Here is an 18950-nt window from a genome sequence, read left to right on the forward strand (position 1 = left end):
ATGGACCTGGCCATCTTCAGCAATGAGATGAACCAAATCAGTTCTAATGGAGTAGTAATGAACTGAACCGGCTACATCCAGTGAAAGAACTCTGGGAAATGACTAAGAACCATTACATAGAATTCCCAATCCCTATATTTTTGCCTGCCTGCATTTTTTTCATTTTCTTCACAGGCTAATTGTACAATATTTCAGAGTCCAATTCTTTTTGTACAGCAAAACAACAGTTTGGACATATATGCTTATTTTGTATTTAATTTATCCTTTAATATATTTAACATTAATTGGTCATCCTGCCATCTAGAGGAGGGGGTGGGGGGGATGGAGGGGAAAAATAGGAACAAAAGGTTGGCAATTGTCAATGCTATAAAATTATCCATGCATATAACTTGTAAATAAAAAGCTACTAAAATTTTTTAAAAAGAAAATTCTCTAATAAAAAAATAAAGAAAAAATTCAAATATGCTGAAGCTGCAATTAGAATTGCATAGTATTTAAAAGCAGCTAAAATAAAAGACTACAAGACCTGAAATAATATATATTGGCAATCAAAAGAATTAGATCTATGACCAAAATGTTTTGGGCAAAAAAGTAACCATAATATTGAATGGGGGAAAAAAATAGTCATTCAAAGAACTTTGTCTCAAGCAAAATCTAAACTCAATAGAAAATCTAGAAGGTAAGAGCCAACATAAAAGATTAATTTTAAGGAATTCAACAAGGACAAATTGTTTATGTTTTATATGGAAATATATACTGTACATTTAAGATTGACATGAGTAATTAATGTAGATTAATGAGAAAGGAATAAAGAAGGAAAAAAAAAGTAGAGAAAGAAGATAAAGGTCCACGGATGGGGGAAAGTTAAGTAACAGCAAGGCAAATTAAGGAGTAGAATTAAAGTAGTAAACTTAGCAAGTACAGGAAATAAGATATATACAAACTCTATAACAAGGATTAGCAGTAGAATTCAGCAGAAAAAAAAAATCAGCTAACCTTAATGTTGACTTTTAACAATGGAGTGTGTTTACTCTTTACAAGGACCAAACCAGCAACTTGGTATCTTTTGTTAGATCTCTAGTTTTCTGAGGAGAACTGGTATTCTGCCCAGCTACTTAAAGAGTGATGTCTTAACAGTTCATGCTTACATGATTTAAGAAAGGCCTGGAGAGACTTACATGAACTGATACTGAGTGAAATGAGCAGGACCAGGAGATCATTATATACTTCAACAACAATACTATATGATGATCAATTCTAATGGACCTGGCCATCTTCAGCAATGAGATGAACCAAATCAGTTCTAATGGAGTAGTAATGAACTGAACCGGCTACATCCAGTGAAAGAACTCTGGGAAATGACTAAGAACCATTACATAGAATTCCCAATCCCTATATTTTTGCCTGCCTGCATTTTTTTCATTTTCTTCACAGGCTAATTGTACAATATTTCAGAGTCCAATTCTTTTTGTACAGCAAAACAACAGTTTGGACATATATGCTTATTTTGTATTTAATTTATCCTTTAATATATTTAACATTAATTGGTCATCCTGCCATATAGAGGAGGGGGTGGGGGGGATGGAGGGGAAAAATAGGAACAAAAGGTTGGCAATTGTCAATGCTATAAAATTATCCATGCATATAACTTGTAAATAAAAAGCTACTAAAATTTTTTAAAAAGAAAATTCTCTAATAAAAAAATAAAGAAAAAATTCAAATATGCTGAAGCTGCAATTAGAATTGCATAGTATTTAAAAGCAGCTAAAATAAAAGACTACAAGACCTGAAATAATATATATTGGCAATCAAAAGAATTAGATCTATGACCAAAATGTTTTGGGCAAAAAAGTAACCATAATATTGAATGGGGGAAAAAAATAGTCATTCAAAGAACTTTGTCTCAAGCAAAATCTAAACTCAATAGAAAATCTAGAAGGTAAGAGCCAACATAAAAGATTAATTTTAAGGAATTCAACAAGGACAAATTGTTTATGTTTTATATGGAAATATATACTGTACATTTAAGATTGACATGAGTAATTAATGTAGATTAATGAGAAAGGAATAAAGAAGGAAAAAAAAAGTAGAGAAAGAAGATAAAGGTCCACGGATGGGGGAAAGTTAAGTAACAGCAAGGCAAATTAAGGAGTAGAATTAAAGTAGTAAACTTAGCAAGTACAGGAAATAAGATATATACAAACTCTATAACAAGGATTAGCAGTAGAATTCAGCAGAAAAAAAAAATCAGCTAACCTTAATGTTGACTTTTAACAATGGAGTGTGTTTACTCTTTACAAGGACCAAACCAGCAACTTGGTATCTTTTGTTAGATCTCTAGTTTTCTGAGGAGAACTGGTATTCTGCCCAGCTACTTAAAGAGTGATGTCTTAACAGTTCATGCTTACATGAGTTAAGAAGATAGGGCCTGGAGGGCAATACCTCCTCAGCCTACTGAGATCATGTGCCCCGTAGAAATTCATTTGAGAATTTAGATTTTTTCTTCAATATTTTCAGTTTGAGTTGCAAGAAGTGTCTGAAGGAGTCCAGGAACTAAAACAAAAAGATCCAGCATCCACATGAGTTATTATAGCTAACTCATCAGTGAAGCCTTGAAGGGTAAAAGTTTGAGGATGCTAATCCAGGAGGATTTTTGAATTAAATTTGATGAGGTTAATGTCATTAAGGAACTAAGTTCAGTTGTGAGAAAAAGTCTTTGGACTTTTTGGAATGTCACTGGGTTTATGAAGGATTATGTTCCTGACATATTGGAAATAATATTGGTATTTTAATTTTTTCTATATCTTTCAAGTACATGTTGTTTCATAAAATAAATACAGTATTAAAGGATTAAATGATATTGGGGTGCTAGTCATAGATCCCTTAAAATGGAGGGGATTGGATTAATAGGGGATATAGTCAATGCTAAAAGAGGGACCCCCCTCAGGCTAAAGGCCTTGTGGGAGAGAAATATAAGTGACCTAGTGGACAGTCAATGGGGTCAGAGTGTACTGATGTGATAATAAGAAGATGGAGAAGGTAGGAAGGGATATCCTGAAGAAATTTAGAATCCAGAGATTTTTCTATTTGGCAATTGAGATGAGGATTATAGGTAACATTTAGAAGGATGTTTAACATTTGCAAGTTGATTTGCAAAAATCCCATTTATCCTTGAAACAAACTGGGGAGGTAATTGCTATTACTATCACTATTTTTACAGATATAGAAACTGAGACAGAGAGAACTTAAGTGAATTGCTCAGAGAAATACAGCTATCATGTTTTTAAGACCAGACTCGAATTCTGAATCTTTTCTGACTTCAGGTCATAACTGATTATTTACTGTGCTACCTAACCCTATCTAACACATAGGGAAATCCAGTAAATATATGTCTTAAAGTCATGTACATAAAGACAATAAATTAACTTACAAAAACACTGGGAGTACCTTTAGTATAATGCATTTATTTTAGCAAGGGTGATACTGAAGACAAGAAATATTAAGCAAATTTTGTTGATGGTCAAAGTGGTAATAAATGAGAAAGCACCTCAGACTTCAGATATAGTCTTACTACAACTGTTCCACAATGCTAATTTTTTTTTATTCACATCCTCCCTTTAATCTTCTCATCCCAACATTTTCAGATCAAGGAATGGAAAACACTATAAAGAAGAGAAAGTACTTGAAAAAAATGTAAAGAAAGTTAAGAATTTTTTTTAAATGGTGAAGAGGATGGACCATGTTCCAGGCATGGGGGGTAGTTGATCAGAATGAACTGGTTGTCAAAATTAGGGAATCCTCTAAAGAGGATTTAGAGATCCTCTTTCCTTTTTTATGAACTAAATATAAGGTAATATTCTAAAATATTGATAGAAAGTTGAGTTGCAGAGAGAATGCTCAGGATAGTTAAAGGCATATATGACTGTGTCACTCATCTATCAAAGAAAGTGGTTTTCATATTAAAACTTTTCATGGAATTGCACATGTGGTTATATATGTTATTGCCATAAGAAAATACAGAGCTCCGTTTCTAAAATATATAGAGAATTTGCTCAAAATGTATAAGAATATAAGCTATTCCCCAATTGATAAATGGTCAAAGGATATGAACAATTTTCAGATAAAGAAATTAAAGCCATTTCTATTCATGAAAAAAATGCTCCAAAAAACTGTTGATTAGAGACATGCAAACTAAGACAACTGTAAGGTACCATTACATACCTCTCAGATTGGCTAAGAAGACAGGAAAAAAATAATGATAATTGTTGGAGGGAAGTTGGAAAACTGAGACACCAATATATGGTTGGTGGAGTAGTGAAGTGATCCAATCATTCTGGAGAGCAATTAGGAGCTATACCCAAAGAGCAATCAAACTGTGCATACCCTTTGATCCAGCAGTGACTCTACTAGGTTTCTGTCCCAAAGAGATCATTAAAAATGACATGTGCAAAAATGTTTGTAGTAGTCCTCTTTGTAGTGGCAGACAACTGGAAATTGATCAGATGCCTATCAGTTGAGGAATGGCTGAATACGTTATGGTATATGAATATTATGGAATATTATTGTTTTATAAGAAAGGATCAACAGGATGAGAAGGCCATGAAAAACTTATGTGAACTGAAGCTAAATGAATCAGTAGAATCAAGAGAACATTGCACACATCAACAACAAATTTATGTGATGATCAACTCTGATAGCCTTGGCTCTTTTCAACAATGATATGATTCAAACCAATTCCAATAGACTTGTGATGGACAGAGTAATCTGCACAATGGGGACTGAATGTGCATCACAACATCATGTTTTTGTTTTTTTTTTTGTTTTTTTTTTCATTTTTTGTTGTTTACTTGCTTTCCCTCCCCTCATTCTCCCCCTTTTGTGTGTGTGTGCAGCATGATATATGTAGAAATATGTACAAAAGAATTTTACTTTTAACATATATTGGATTACTTGCCCTCCAGGAGAGGGGTTGGGGATAACGGGGGGGGGGGGGAAATTGGAACATTTTGCACAGGTGAATGTTGAAAATTATCTTTGTATGTAGTCTTAAAATAAAAGGCTATAATTAAAAATAAAAATAAATAATTAAACAAGAAAAAATCTTCTAGTCCTAGAGTTAATTAAGGCTTTTCTTGTTCTTCTGCCATATTCTTTTGTAATATTGCTGTAATATTCTAATGCCTTTTAAAAAAAAATCTTCAAGGATGGAAATCAATCTGTATTTTGTGTGTACATAATTGTTACTACTGATGAGTTTGCAAGTATGATACATTCTCAAAGAATACTTGAGATTTTTCACCTTACATCTCCATATTTGGTAGAAGTAAGATATTGACTATCTTTAGCTCTTAGCATCAATTTATATAGTAAACTGGTCAAAATTGTCACCATGAATGGACCCCAGTCCTTCCTTATTCAATAAGCCATAGAACATGATGTTTGATTTGGAGTTGGAGGATTTCAGCTTCAATCTAGGTTCTACCACTTAATGCTTGTATCATTTGGGATAATTTGGTCTTTCAGGGCCTAATTTTCCTAAAAATAAGATATGCTAATTGGACTTTATAATATCAAAGACTTCTTTCAGTATTGCTATGATCTCATATTGTAAGTTCCAATGAATTCTGGTATATTGTAATTATGATTAACAATACATGCTATAATTAATGAATTTAAAGATGAAAAAATAATGAAACAGCTAAAAAATGGAAAGATAGAATCATTTAAAAAAAAGTAATGGCTTAGAATAATAGAATTTCTTCAGTATTTTAATTTGATAGGAACAAAATAGTTTTTAAAATTATTTGAATCAACATAGTATTGAGAGAAACATTGCTTATTATCATTCCATGTAAAAAAAAAATCAAACTATAATGGGTATTATAGGTCACTGTCAACTCAGTTTAAGTCAATAATTTTGTGGCTGTCAAAGAAGTTTCTTTGGTAACAAAATCATAATAATAAATGACTGATATTTAGGGCACTTCAAAGTTTGCAAAGTGCTTTTCATATACCTATTCATTTGATTTTCTTGTCAATCTTGTGAAGTAGGTAATAATTATATTATTGCTTCCGCATTTTAGAAAAAAGAAATTGAGATGCTGAAAAATTAAATGTTTTGCCTAAGATCAAAAAAACAGTAAAGTGAGAACTATGGAATTTGAACTTATATCTTTCTAGCTCCAAGATCAGAATTAATTACCTGCTTCCAAAAAAACATCATTTCAAATGAATGGTTGATGTTTAGTTTGGAAAATATAAGTCCTGAGAGTGGAAATAACTGAAACTTTACAATTTGGGAGAGGGATTATTGCTTTGGAGAGCAGAACTTGATGCCAAATGATGTAAGTAGCAAGAAGGTATATTTCAGCTAAATATAAGAAGTCATTTTTAAAAATGAATTGTTCAGCTGATGCTGAGTGAAATGAGCAAGACCAGGAGATCATTATATACTTCAACAACAATACTATATGATGATCAATTCTGATGGACGTGGCCATCTTCAGCAATGAGATGAACCCAATCAGTACCAAGGGAGCAATAATGAATTGAACCAGCTACACCCAGCAAAAGAACCCTGGGAGATGACTATAAACCACTACATAGAATTCCTAATCCTTATATTTTTGTCTGCCTGCATTTTTGATTTCCTTCACAGGCTAACTATATACTATTTCAAAGTCTAATTCTTTTCATACAGCAAAATAACTGTTTGGACATGTATACTTATATTGTATTTAATTTGTACTTTAACATATTTAACATGTATTGATCAACCTGCCATCTGGGGGAGGGGGTAGAGGGAAGGAGGGGAAAATTGGAACAAAAGGTTTGGCAATTGTCAATGCTGGAAAATTACCCATGCATATAACTTGTAAATAAAAAGCTATAATAAAAAAAAAAATGAATTGTTCAGGAACAAAATGAATTTTGTTTTCAAAGATAGAGAGCTTTTGTTCCTGGAAAGATTAAATTGTAGTTATTGAACTGTAAGTTTTATTCAGTGATTTCTATGTTAGCTAACAAATTGGATTGGATTGTCCCTAAGGTCTATGTTTATTCTTTTATTTTGTAGTTCTAAGTCCATTCCCAAGGCTTTAGATTATGGTTAGTATCACTTAAAAAGTGGCCATGATTCAGTACTTCCTGAATCTATTCTGGTGTTGATGGTACTCTTTAATTTAGCAAATATCAAGGTGAAAATGCTGAAATTCTAAAGAAGCTGCTCATAGTCTTCATAGACTTATAACCAATAGAGTTCAGAAGGCCCTCCTTCTTTATACCTTAGAGTATTACTTCTTGAGTTATCTGATAGTGCCTAAAAACATCTATGTTTCACTTCTTATCAATAAGACTCAGATCCACCAATAATCCCAACCACATTTGAGTAGACGTATACCATAAACTTACTCCATCCTATGTGAGTTGCTCTGTTTTGTTTTGTTGTTGTTGTTGTTGTTGTTGTTGTTTTGTTTTTTTTTTTTTTTGGAGTTTTTTTTTTGGGGGGGAGGGGGCAGAGATTCTAGGAAAGTATTGGTCCTCTCCATAGAAAGCTATCAATAATCTTTATAATATAAAATAATTTATCAGTAGAAAATGTTTTGGTTAGTGCTTTCCCAGTATATAGTTGGCTTGAAGCTGAAGATGATGTGGATACTAAATTTTCTGTTGTCAAATGTGGGATAATGCTGCACATACAAATTGAAACACTTGTAAGTATCTACAATGTGCCAGGGATTGTGACTTGTTAGGGATACAAAGAAAAAAAAAAACTCAAACCATTTCCTAAAAGTAGCTTGTATTCATTCTACAAAATAAACAGTAGGCTTTTGGGATTCTCTTTGGGTATCAGAAATCAAGAATTTCATTTTACTTTGGAATGAAAGGAATTCAATGCAAAGCAATATTTGGTATCTGTTTTTGTGAAATAAATTGGGCCAGTTGCTAGAAATACAAAACCAAAGGGAAAAAACAACAATCACTGTTCTCATCAGACTTGAATTATATTTGGGAATTAGGGAAGAACCAATGATACCCAGAGATTAGTAAGTGAAAAAATGAATAACATTTAAGTATAAAGCATGAATATATATCTAGGTAATCAAAGAAAGCCTTAAGAAAAGAAAAGAAAAATATTGGCTGAGCTTAACTCTCAAGGAAGCTAAGCAGTTTAAGAAATAAAAGTGAAGAAACACACTATCTTGAGATAGATGGTGATTAAGTGGCTAAAGTGCCAAACCTGGAATCAGGAAAGCATGAGTTCAAATATACCTCAGACATTTGTTAACCATTTGATCTTGATCAAACCATATAACCTTGTGTTTGTTTCAATTTTATTCTAAATCAAATGGAAATAAGAACACTTATTTTGCAGTCATTGTGAGGCTTTAGATTATGGTTAGTATCACTTAAAAAGTGGCCATGATTCAGTACTTCCTGAATCTATTCTGGTGTTGATGGTACTCTTTAATTTAGCAAATATCAAGGTGAAAATGCTGAAATTCTAAAGAAGCTGCTCATAGTCTTCATAGACTTATAACCAATAGAGTTCAGAAGGCCCTCCTTCTTTATACCTTAGAGTATTACTTCTTGAGTTATCTGATAGTGCCTAAAAACATCTATGTTTCACTTCTTATCAATAAGACTCAGATCCACCAATAATCCCAACCACATTTGAGTAGACGTATACCATAAACTTACTCCATCCTATGTGAGTTGCTCTGTTTTGTTTTGTTGTTGTTGTTGTTGTTGTTGTTGTTTTGTTTTTTTTTTTTTTTTGGAGTTTTTTTTTTGGGGGGGAGGGGGCAGAGATTCTAGGAAAGTATTGGTCCTCTCCATAGAAAGCTATCAATAATCTTTATAATATAAAATAATTTATCAGTAGAAAATGTTTTGGTTAGTGCTTTCCCAGTATATAGTTGGCTTGAAGCTGAAGATGATGTGGATACTAAATTTTCTGTTGTCAAATGTGGGATAATGCTGCACATACAAATTGAAACACTTGTAAGTATCTACAATGTGCCAGGGATTGTGACTTGTTAGGGATACAAAGAAAAAAAAAAACTCAAACCATTTCCTAAAAGTAGCTTGTATTCATTCTACAAAATAAACAGTAGGCTTTTGGGATTCTCTTTGGGTATCAGAAATCAAGAATTTCATTTTACTTTGGAATGAAAGGAATTCAATGCAAAGCAATATTTGGTATCTGTTTTTGTGAAATAAATTGGGCCAGTTGCTAGAAATACAAAACCAAAGGGAAAAAACAACAATCACTGTTCTCATCAGACTTGAATTATATTTGGGAATTAGGGAAGAACCAATGATACCCAGAGATTAGTAAGTGAAAAAATGAATAACATTTAAGTATAAAGCATGAATATATATCTAGGTAATCAAAGAAAGCCTTAAGAAAAGAAAAGAAAAATATTGGCTGAGCTTAACTCTCAAGGAAGCTAAGCAGTTTAAGAAATAAAAGTGAAGAAACACACTATCTTGAGATAGATGGTGATTAAGTGGCTAAAGTGCCAAACCTGGAATCAGGAAAGCATGAGTTCAAATATACCTCAGACATTTGTTAACCATTTGATCTTGATCAAACCATATAACCTTGTGTTTGTTTCAATTTTATTCTAAATCAAATGGAAATAAGAACACTTATTTTGCAGTCATTGTGAGGATTTAAATAAACTATTTGTAAAAAAGTATTTTGCAGTCTATTACATAGAAGTGCTATATAGTTGTTATTTCCCTTTCCCTTCCAATTCCAAGATTAGGAATCTGTACAAAGACATAGAGATAAGAAATAGAATGTCATCTTTTGAGAATAGACATCAGACTGTGTAAGAGGGGGAAAATACTGAGAAATATTACTAGGGTAATGGATTGAAGCAAGATTGTGAAGGGTTTTTATTCTAAGCTTTTTTTGCTTGGAAATTTTGCTTTTTATTCAAGAACTACAATAACCTACTGAAATTTTTTAGCAGACTTTGCTTTAAGATGATTGTTTTTGTCCATCTTTTAGAAGATGGTTTGGAGATAGACTATCTTGGAAGCTAAGGTTTGAAAATGTCCAAAAAAGAGGTGACATGTAAACCAGGGGTGTTTCTTTGTGTGCGGAAAAAATGAAATAGTTATATGATAGATTAGAAAATAGAATTTGGAAAACTTGGCAAGTAATTGGATCTGAGAAATGAGGAAAGTCAAAGATTTGAAGATGATTCAGGCACATGAAATTGCATGATGAGAAGGATGATGTTCAAAAAGAATAGGGAATTTTGGAGATGGCTGAGTTTTGGAGGAAAATAAGAGAAGAGTAAAACAACAAAACAACAAAAAAACCAAAAGTATGGCTCTACTGATGTCTCTCCCACATCCTCAATCAATCTACCAACCAATAACATTTATTCAGCATCTACTACATGTTGGATAATGTACTAAGTACCAAGATGCAAAAACATGTGAAATGGTCCCTGTCTTCAAGACCTTATGTACTTCAAGAAGTATTTCCTCAGACCTCTATTTAGCCATTTTATCTCTTAACTATAAGTGAAACATTCCTAGATTTCATGCTTATCAAATAACATTTTATTGAATTTGGGGTTTTGTAGAATGCTCTGGAATATGCAGTTTTTAGGAGGTAATATAGAAGGTTAGAATAGCCTAATTATAAATGTGAAGAATAGGAAATTAATGAGACATGTCATCAGCCTTCTGATCTAATTTTAAGGTGATAACATTTTTATTTTTTTATCTGTTATAAATACATCTGAAGAATATTTTAAAATACTATGGGGAAAATAAAGTTTATTTTTCTAATATCATTTTGGAGAAACAAAACTGAAGAAGGGTCTTAGGCAAAAAGCTATTTATTTAATCATGTCATCATTCATTTATGCTCATACTGGAAAAAAGAACCAAAAATGCATATGATTTTTACTCACTGCACAACACTGGAAATAAAAAGAAGATTTTTCGGTAATAGCATTTCATTTTGAGTTTCACCAATCCATTTGGCTTTGGTATAACAAGAAGGCTATTAGCTTTATGCTGCACTGCTGAATTTTGATGGTTTCTGACAGCCATCACTGAGAAACTCAAAGAGACGTGGCTTACCCATTGAACAACATAAGATTTTATTGAATTTACCAGCAACACAAAAGCTGTTTCGTCTCCTAGCTTTTTGATGCATTCCCTTTTTTTCCCCCCTAATCCCCACTAACTGTCTGCTTAAAAAGATAGAAGCCTATTCTATTTAGGGTTAGTCAAAGTCAAGTCCCTTGGTTTCCATAAGGAAGAGGACTTTCTAATTATGTCTTTTGATAGCTTGTATTTCTAAAAACCATAAAAGCAAAAGTAAAAGGCTATTATTATTGCAAGACATAAATAAACACTATTGAAAGATATGTGATGGTAGGCCTAAAGGTTTTCATTTTAATATATTCTGCCTCTTTTTTAGAATTATTTGGATTTTGTTTATAACAAGAATGTGTGTTTATAGAGGTATTTCTTAAAGTAGTTCTAAGCAGAGAGATCATGCATTCATCAATCTAAAGCTGGAAGAGACTTGTAAGATCTTTCCAAATTTCTCACTTTACCAATGTACCCAGAAAAGTTAAGGGATTTACCTTTGACCACCCAGTCATAAATACTAGAGCTAGTATTTGAACCCTTACCTTGATGGTGTTTCTGAACTAAATAATAACATAAGGGTTTCAGTATATTTTGCTTAATAAAGGCTTATTGATTGATTGAATCTTGGGAAATATAGAATGTGTATTGTTTGGTTTGGGGAATTTAGAAAGGAAAACAGCTGTATACTTGAGCTATTTTGTCTGATTTTTGCCTTTGAGCTCTAGTAGAATTAGACAGCTTATACACTGTTCTGTAATGTTCTGGTTAGCTTTCTGGAAGACTCGGATAAGCCTTGGTCTCAGCAGTATAATCACCAAGTGAATAGTCAGGAATAAAGTCCAAAATCTTTATTATCTCCTTCACAATTTGTATCCTTTGCCTCAGGCTGGACTAGCTTTCTGGGAGACCTTCAGATGGGGCTTGGCTTCTTAGTGGAGGAATGCTGGAGATAGGAGAGCACCAGGATGGTGGGAGATGGAAATGTCTTCTTCCGTATCCCAGTCTGAACCAATCTCTCCCAAAGTGCAGGAGGCAGGAGAGTCACCAAGAGGCTGATCATAGATGGAATATCTGTGTCTGACTTTGTCCTCAGTTTAAATACTCTATTACAATTACATTAATTGTAGAACTATTACATCATCATGCTAAGTACTAAGCATATATAAACTAGGTAACCATTGTCTTATCAATTCCACAGAGTTAACCCCTTGTTGTAGGATTAACTCAATCATACTGAGCCTTAACACCCTTTCAGTGTTCCTTCCCTTTACCCTATTCTTCTTTTAGAATGGGTTATGGTTATATAAAAAGATCTTTGGATTGGAATGTATATCTTGAAAAAGTCAAGTATACATTTGATTCCTTAACATTATGAGAGATTTTTAATCTAATCTTTCTTTTAGTTATCCAAAATTCTCTCTTCTCCACATCTATTTTGGAAGGAGTTTCATCTATGGGCTGCTGTTATGAAACATTTCTATGAGTGGGACTCCTTGTTCCTGAGGGGAGAGGAAATACCAATGGAAACAAGGTAAAGGAGGAAGTGGTATGATCTTAAATTGTCCTGTACCAATAGCAATAATTTTACTAAGTGATATAAAGTAAAGAAATACTGTGTACTTCTCAACCATGTGTAGAGCTTATTTTTTAAAAGTGACTGAAAGATTTGGAATATATTTGAAAAGTTTTAGGAACCTTTGCAACACAATAGCCAAGCAGTTCTGGGTATTTTAATCCACTCTCTGCATCCAGTCCTTATCTATTTGTCTTTTGGGTACCCTATTCCTATTAAAAAAATAATTTATATACCCATTAATTTTTTTAGTTTTTTTTTTATTTTACAAACATTTTTTGGGGTCTCTCCTGAACCTATTTCAGGAACATAAAAGGAAAAAAAGACCTTCCAAAATTGCATTTTCCCAACATATGGAAAAACTCTATGCTTTTGTTTTCTCTTCAGTAACCCGTACATTAACAAAAATCTCTATTCTCATCTGATTCTACCTTTCACACACACACAAATGATACCTACCATTTCCACACATACACACACACACCAGATTTCTCCCCATCTTGAGAATTTGAAAGTTGATGTCTCAATATTTCTCTCATTCCTTAATTCATTTTTCTGTTTGCAAATTTAATTCTAATATTAGTTTTAGGAAGGAATTTTGACTCATAAGAAGATATTCTTATAGGTTCTTCAAAAAATATATAGGAGATTTGAAAAAAAGTGTTTAAAGTGTTTATAGGTTCTTCAAAAAATATATAGGGGATTTGAAAAAAAAAAGTGTTTAAAGTAGTTTTATTCCTCTTTCTAATATACTTTGTAGGAGTCCCTCTTTATAGTGTGCTTCTTAACTATTCACAAAAGAAATTGGGAACAAGAAATGAAATGAACAACCTAGGTATCTCTAGTTATTATCAGTCTTTTTCAAAGAACTAAAATATGGATAATGGAGTGTCTTTAACAAGACATTTCAATAGAAATCATAAACCTGGATCTTGTGAGTTGGAATTAAATTTTTAGAAAGCAAAGATTTTTTTCTTTTTTCTCCAAAGTAATCTCCTTTGCTAACCTAAACTGCTTTGAATGACATATGTTGTCCAATTATGTTGACACATATGTAAGGATGAGCTACAAAATCTAAACCTATTAAGTATATATGATAAAAATATAAATCATGCAGCATTGTATGTGATGAAAAATATATATGCAAGTACTATTTTTAAGGACCATTGAGCATTTCCTTTTCCTCAAGATATGATTCATTCAGGCTCTAGAAGAGTAAAGAACTAGAATTAAAATAAATCAAAATATTTGTTCTATGAAAACAGAAGATAAAATAAATGTGATTTTGTTTTATTTTATTTTATTATTTCAACACATACAGTGAATTCACAAATAAAAGGTGACATTTCTTAAGGACTAACATTTTTAATATTTTATAATGCATTCAGCAAGATAAAATAGACTATGAAAAGACTGTGGTTTTAAGTTTATTTGGTGCTGTTAAAAACAACTTGCCTAATTTAATGATGAATGTAGGAATGAATGAATCACAAGTTTTATTAAGTATCAACACTGTGCCAACAGTGTCAACTTTTTTAAGTAAGAGATGGAGGAAAGATAAAAGGAAGAGAAATACAGTTTAAAATGCTTACATTCCTGGTTGGTTGATCTTTTTTTTGTTTTTTGTTTTTTGAAGAAGACCAAGAAGATATCACTATGTTGGAGTCATACAATAGCATGTCCAACTGTAGTCAATCAAATAACTAAGATTTCAAAAGATTCTCCTACAATTCAAGGACAAATAGTAGACATGAACTTTTGGGATGTAGCTGTCTACGAATTTGTATGTCTCATTTTTTTGAAGTTACTACAATTTTGCTTTACTCATAGAGTTCAGTTCCTTTTTTGAGATGGGCAGGGCATGTCATGCTGGTTGGTCCTTTACAATGTCTCATATGTCAAACAATCAATTCCATAATTCTTCAGAGAGAGTTTTGGAATATCCTTGTGTAGTTTCTTTTTACAACCATGAGAGTACTTGCCTAATGTGAGTTCTCCACAAAGAGCTTATATTCTAATTAGAGGATGCAAGTCATCTAGGTGTTTAGTAGCAAAGAAAGTTGCTTTAATATGGGAAATCCAATGGGTACTAAATGTTGTCATTGGGGAGTTAATATTTTCTTTTCAAAAGCAAGTGATACTGTTAATTTCATATTCTGGATGATAAGAAGATAGGATTTTTTAAAAAATGAATGGTATGTGAAATATGGTCTAGAGCATTACATAAATCTAATTATAGTGTATATGTGAAAATAAACCTGGATCTTGTGAGTTGGAATTAAATTTTTAGAAAGCAAAGATTTTTTTCTTTTTTCTCCAAAGTAATCTCCTTTGCTAACCTAAACTGCTTTGAATGACATATGTTGTCCAATTATGTTGACACATATGTAAGGATGAGCTACAAAATCTAAACCTATTAAGTATATATGATAAAAATATAAATCATGCAGCATTGTATGTGATGAAAAATATATATGCAAGTACTATTTTTAAGGACCATTGAGCATTTCCTTTTCCTCAAGATATGATTCATTCAGGCTCTAGAAGAGTAAAGAACTAGAATTAAAATAAATCAAAATATTTGTTCTATGAAAACAGAAGATAAAATAAATGTGATTTTGTTTTATTTTATTTTATTATTTCAACACATACAGTGAATTCACAAATAAAAGGTGACATTTCTTAAGGACTAACATTTTTAATATTTTATAATGCATTCAGCAAGATAAAATAGACTATGAAAAGACTATGGTTTTAAGTTTATTTGGTGCTGTTAAAAACAACTTGCCTAATTTAATGATGAATGTAGGAATGAATGAATCACAAGTTTTATTAAGTATCAACACTGTGCCAACAGTGTCAACTTTTTTAAGTAAGAGATGGAGGAAAGATAAAAGGAAGAGAAATACAGTTTAAAATGCTTACATTCCTGGTTGGTTGATCTTTTTTTTGTTTTTTTTTTTGAAGAAGACCAAGAAGATATCACTATGTTGGAGTCATGTAATAGCATGTCCAACTGTAGTCAATCAAATAACTAAGATTTCAAAAGATTCTCCTACAATTCAAGGACAAATAGTAGACATGAACTTTTGGGATGTAGCTGTCTACGAATTTGTATGTCTCATTTTTTTGAAGTTACTACAATTTTGCTTTACTCATAGAGTTCAGTTCCTTTTTTGAGATGGGCAGGGCATGTCATGCTGGTTGGTCCTTTACAATGTCTCATATGTCAAACAATCAATTCCATAATTCTTCAGAGAGAGTTTTGGAATATCCTTGTGTAGTTTCTTTTTACAACCATGAGAGTACTTGCCTAATGTGAGTTCTCCACAAAGAGCTTATATTCTAATTAGAGGATGCAAGTCATCTAGGTGTTTAGTAGCAAAGAAAGTTGCTTTAATATGGGAAATCCAATGGGTACTAAATGTTGTCATTGGGGAGTTAATATTTTCTTTTCAAAAGCAAGTGATACTGTTAATTTCATATTCTGGATGATAAGAAGATAGGATTTTTTAAAAAATGAATGGTATGTGAAATATGGTCTAGAGCATTACATAAATCTAATTATAGTGTATATGTGAAAATAATCCTGCATCTGTGTTTGAATTTTATTCAAATCTTGATTCTGCTGTTTACTGTATTAGAGATTAATTAGGACAAAGTACTATAAATGATCTATTATACACTTCACATATTTTATTTGTTTGAAACACTTTAATTATGTGGTATGTCTTACTTTTTTCAAAATCATGTTTTATTTGGCATCACCTTCAAAGATTTTGACACATATTTTTAAATTCTTTATCATAACACTAAACTCTTATCACCTCAGATATTAAGTATTCTTCTGAAGAACAGTTCAAATTTCCAAGTATAGCCTTGACTAGATATCATAGAATTTCAATGGGGTGCAAATCAAGTGAAGTTCATTTTATCTCCATATTTTTAATCAATTTCTTAACCTGTTTTGGCATGGGACATTGTGTAAGTTTGTGTTAAAAATTTCTATCTTTATTTAAGATCTTATGTAAATGTAAAATGATTTTGCTTTATAATTCACTGTGTTGTGCCACAGTTCTCTTTTGATGTCCTGACCCAGTTTCCCTAATTGTCCTATTTAGTTACTCTGCCTTAGGTTATGACCATTCCCTCTTAAAGTTTGAAAGGATAAAAGTCTTGTATCTTAGACCTTGGGCTATACTTATTCCCTCTTAATATTTAATGGGATAAATGTCTTTATCCATTTTAGACATCATTAGTCTATCAGGAGCCTCTCCAGTACTTACCTCCATTATGTCATCCTCATCCTAGGTTCCTCCCCCAATTAGGTCATCCCCATCCAGGTCCCTCCTCCATTATGTCATCTGTCTTGTAACCTTATAAAAGAATCTTGTGTCCGACATTCAGGGCTGGATTCTTTGAGAAAATAGTTTTGTTCAGCCCTGGGACCTAACCATAGATCCATTTGGTCCCAGTAAATCTCTCCATTTAATAAACTATTAAATTGTTCTAAAGTCTCTATCTTGCTCAGTTTCTCTGGCATTACAACAGGAGCCGTATGTGCGTGGAAACACTACTGATTATTAGGGGAGGACATTTAAAGTATTTACTTGTAGTCTCTTCCTGTTCATAATGTGATCACATAGAAACTTTACTGGCCTATTTGACTGCCCATCAGGTACTGGTATTGTATAATGATAATCAATTTTAAAAGTGGACAGTATAACAACTCAAGAGCTAATGACATCAAACAGAATATACATGCAAAAGCTGTGAAGGATCCATCTTTTAGTTTCTACTTGCTTTAGATGAGGAAAGCAGGTTGCACCTTTTTATGTGTGTTTTTCATTACTAAAGAAAAAAATGAAATATATTATTTTTACAGATTCTTCTTGATTTAAGTCTAATGATCAAGGAAAGACAAATAGAAGACTAATTTTTTTCAGAAAATATTGTACTTTTTCAAAAATGGAAATCAAGATTCACTTAATCCAGAACAAGTCATTTTAAAGTATAAACCAATAATCAGTTGCTTATCAATAACTGGGAATTTAAACCAGCATTCTACAGGCATAAATCTCTACAATCCATTTAGAATGCATCAATGTTTTACATTTAAAGCTTTACACTTGCAAACACAAAGTAAACTACATTAATTATAATTTGTAGCTTCAAATTTTGATTGTTTATCAACTTTAATTTACATAGCTGTTTGTAATAATTAAATCATATTGGTACATGTAAAATGAGAGAAGCAAATGAGATATTCTCTCTGATCTCTTTCAGATCTAAATTTATTTATTATGATCTATAGATGTATTTTTAAATGAAGTTTCCCATTAGTATATATGAAGAAATAAAATGGTAGAACCAGAATTTCCCTGGCCATATATATCAAATAATGATGTAGGGTTAAATGCAAAAATGAAGTACGTTATCATCCCCCCCACATGTATAAATGTATACACATATACATATGTGTGTATACTTACATATAGTGATTTTTTCTTTATAAATAATAATGATTCTCTCTGGGAGAAAGCAGGTTTCTTGATGAGGTTTTCTGGAGGCAGCCTTAGTTGCAGTTGAAAGTAATAATCACCTAAAAATGCAGCCAGGTGAATAAAATTCAAATGTTTATTTTCTCTTTCCAAAATAGCCTGGTTACTTTTTCTTACTGGCCTATCTTTCTGCTTGGTTCCCAAGAGCCCCCTCCGAATGTCTCCAAATCCAAAGGTTTGTCCTTCAGCTTCCAGCCAGCCAGGTGGAAGTTGTAATGAATCTTTCTTGCCTCTGAGAGAGGGTTTCTGGCTGAACACTCTCAATCTAAATTCAGCTGAACTCTCGACTCGTAGCTTCTTCTGATTTGATTCTCCTCTCTCCATGTAATTCAGCTGAATTCTCTTAACTGGGCCTCTGCTTTCTTCTTATATTTCAGAGAGAGGGATTATGGGTTTTCTCCCATAGTGCTCTCTGGCCCTAAGAGCTTCAAGGGAGGTGTGAATTCGGATGTCTCATACTAAACCCTGAAATCTCCCAAACATGTGAACTCCAATGAGCAAAGGTGTGAACACAAGCATTGTATCAATTAATTCTACTTAATACCTTGTTTCAGGTTCTGGCCCAAAACATCTTCTTGTAAAATCAGATCAATAATCTATCAACTCTAATGAGTTAGCATTTTGTAAAGATTCTAACACTTACACATGTGTGTGTGTGTGTGTGTGTGTGTGTGTGTTTTCTAACT

The sequence above is a fragment of the Antechinus flavipes genome, chromosome 6, assembly GCF_016432865.1.
Source record: "Antechinus flavipes isolate AdamAnt ecotype Samford, QLD, Australia chromosome 6, AdamAnt_v2, whole genome shotgun sequence".
NCBI classification, from domain to species: Eukaryota; Metazoa; Chordata; class Mammalia; order Dasyuromorphia; family Dasyuridae; genus Antechinus; species Antechinus flavipes.